The following is a 3563-nucleotide window of genomic DNA, read 5'->3' on the forward strand; positions in this document are numbered from 1 at the left end:
GACTATCTATTGCTCTTCCAGTGCCTGCTTGACGGGTGTATCCGACAAAATCACTGTTTTCCTCCTTATCCTACCCCTTGTTGTAATTTTCCTGGGCCCTGCTTTTGGGAAGGGGCGTACATCAACTGGGTTGAAATCAGAAGAATAATGAGGTGTTTCCCAGCCACAGTCTGAAATATGTGGGGAGGTGCCTTGTGAAGTGGCTGGAGAGGTGGCCTGGAAGGCACTTGGAGAGGTGGCCTGGAAGGTAGTAGGAGAGGTGGCCTGGGAGGCAGCTGGAGAGGTGGGCTGGATAGCAGTGGGCACAGTGGCCATAAATCAGCTGCCCTCAAGAGATACTCTGATAACTTCTGCTCCTGCTTATCCATGAAGACCCTGTTTCCACTACGGTAGCCTACATGAGGAAGCTCTCTCGACCCCTTCTCCAGTAGCTTCTTTCTCTCTTTGCAGAATCTGTACAGCGTCACATGACATATGCCATACACGTTTGCAACCGATCTGATTGACTTCCCTTGTTCTACTACATCATTTGACGCTTGTTTCAAAGTGTGGAGCGGTACTACCCTGTCTGCCTTTCTTTTCCATTATCTAGGCATGCTGAAAGTAAAACAAAACATGTACCAAACACATTCAGTTTTACTCAGGGTTAATTGTAACATTTTCTCACAAGTTGTTACAATTAACCATGATCCTTGCAGACATTAGATAGCTTCCATTTTAGCTAAATGTTAAAACTTTAGCGTTACTAACTTGCATCAAATATCTCTACACAGACTGGTTCTAAACCTGATATATGTTTGGTGAATGGAACTAAAAAGCAGTTGATACCATCACAAAACAAATTTGGTCAAAATAATTGCTTTCTTACATCAAAATCACATTTCTGTGATTGTCCAGACTATGGACCGCTGGGAGAGACAGGGAGTTCTTCCAGCGCCTCCACCAGCACAACCGGGGTCTCCCCCAAGCGCTCCGTTTCCATCTGGTTCCAGTGGGATTCGTCTCTCCCTGCCCCAGGACTACACCGGAGAGGCTGCGGGCTGCCAAGGGTTTCTACTGCAACTTGAGCTATACCTGGCCACCGTTCACCCGGCTCCATCGGATCGGGAGAGGGTGTCCGCCCTCATCTCGTGCCTCACCGGGAAAGCCCTGGAGTGGGCCAACGCCATGTGGAGAGAGGGAGATGCGACGTTGGACCAGTTTGAGGAGTTCACCCGCCGTTTCCGGGCAGTCTTCGACCACCCGCCCGAGGGTAGAGCGGCGGGTTAGCGCCTCTACCGTCTGAGGCAGGAGACGAGGAGCGCACAGGAGTTCGCACTAGAGTTTAGGACCCTGGCTGCCGGCGCGGGATGGAACAACAGGGCCCTGAGGGATGGAACAACAGAGCCCTGATCGATCATTACAGTTGCAGTCTGTGCGCGGACGTCCGTCGGGTGCTGGCCTGCAGAGACACCACCCTCACCTTTGACCAGCTGGTGGACCTGTCCATCCGGCTGGACAACCTGCTGGCTACTCGCGGACGTTCAGATCGGGGTCTGGTGGGTCCATCCTCCCGCACCCCCTCTCCGATACCCATGGAGCTGGGAGGGGCGGTGCGCAGGGAGACCGGAGGGGGTTCCCGCTCGTGCACTATCTGGGAGCTGTTGGCTGTTGTCAAAGCCTTGCAGGCGTGGAGACATTGGCTTGAGGGGGCTAGACACCCTTTTCTCATCTGGACTGACCACCGCAATCTGGGGTATATCCGGGCGGCGAGGAGACTGAACCCTCACCAGGCAAGGTGGGCCATGTTTTTCACCCGTTTTGTGTTTACTACGATCCTGGTCGTTGTGGTAACACTACGATCCTGGTCGTTGTGGATTGTTTTTCTAAGTCCTGTCGTCTCTTCCCTTTGCCCGGTCTCCCTACGGCTCTACAAACTGCGGAGGCCCTGTTTACTCACGTCTTCCGGCACTACGGGGTGCCTGAGGATATAGTGTCTGATCGGGGTCCTCAGTTCACGTCAAGGGTCTGGAGGGCGTTCATGGAACGTCTGGGGGTCTCGGTCAGCCTTACCTCAGGTTTTCACCCCGAGAGTAACGGGCAGGTGGAGAGAGTTAACCAGGCGGTGAGTAGGTGTCTGAGGTCTTATTGCCAGGACCGGCCGGGGGAGTGGGAGGCGTTCGTGCCCTGGTCAGAGATGGCCCAAAACTCGCTCCGCCACTCCTCCACTAACCTCTCTCCCTTCCAGTGTGTACTAGGGTATCAGCCAATTCTGCCTCCTTGGCATCAGAGTCAGACCAAGGCTCCTGCGGTGGATGACTGGTTCCGGCGCGCGGAGGAAACATCGGACGCCGCACATGTCCACCTTCAGCGTGCCGTGCTGCGCCAGAAAGTTGGCGCAGACCGTCACCGCAGTGAGACCAACGTGTACGTACCGGGGGACCGGGTCTGGCTCTCGACCCGAAACCTGCCCCTCCGCCTGCCCTGCCGGAAGCTGGGGCCGCAGTGTGTGGGGCCATTTAAAGTCCTGAGGAGGATAAACGAGGTGTGTTATACAGCTTCCTACTTACTATCGTATTAACCCCTCGTTTCATGTGTCTCCTCAGGCCGGTGGTGGCTGGTCCCCTGCAGAAAGGTGAGGTGCCGGAGGTCCCTCCACCCCCTCTGGACATCGAGGGGTCCCCGGCGTACACAGTACATGCTATTCTGGACTCGAGACGCCGGGTGAGGGGCCTACAGTACCTCGTGGACTGGGAGGGGTACGGTCCGGAGGAGAGGTGCTGGGTACCCGTGGGGGAGATTTTGGACCCTTCACTACTGAGGGACTTCCACCACCTCCACCCGGATCGCCCGGCAACTCGCCCCCCGGGTCTCCCTCGAGGCCGGTGGCGGCGCGCTGTGGGAGCCGCGCGTCAGGGGGGGGTACTGTCACGACTCCCACCGAAGGTGGCTCCCCTGCCTGTTCGGGCGGTGCTCCGCGGTCGTCGTTGCCGGTCTACTAGCCGCCACCGATCCCTTTTTCCTTTTCTGTTTGTTTGGTCTCATTAGTTGCACCTGTTCCTTATTGTGTTTCTTGATTTTTGTCTATTTAAGCCTGTTAGGCCCGCCTAGGTTTGTGCGGGATTGTTTTTCTGTTAGGTTGTGGATGTTCGTTTTGTATTCTGTTTTCCCGGACATTTTGGGTCCTGTGTATGGGCCGGTCTGTTTATGCGCCTTGTGTTTGTGGCGTGACCATTTTTCCTGGGAATAAAATATATACATTTATTCGAACCCTCTGCTCTCTGCACCTGACTCCAACCCACTGTTCTTCAAGGACTCTGACATGCATACCCCACAAGATATGCCACAAGAGGTCTCTTCACAGTCCCCAAGTCCAGAACAGACTATGGGAGGCACACAGTGCTACATAGAACCATGACTACGTGGAACTCTTTTCCACATCAAGTAACTGACGCAAGCAGTAAAATTTGATTTAAAAAACACCTTATGGATCAGCAGGGACTGTAAAGCAACACAAACATTGGCACAGACACATGCAACACACACACACACACACGATAACATACGCACTATACATACACATG

Source organism: Salvelinus alpinus, chromosome 1 (genome assembly GCF_045679555.1).
Source record: "Salvelinus alpinus chromosome 1, SLU_Salpinus.1, whole genome shotgun sequence".
Taxonomy (NCBI): Eukaryota; Metazoa; Chordata; class Actinopteri; order Salmoniformes; family Salmonidae; genus Salvelinus; species Salvelinus alpinus.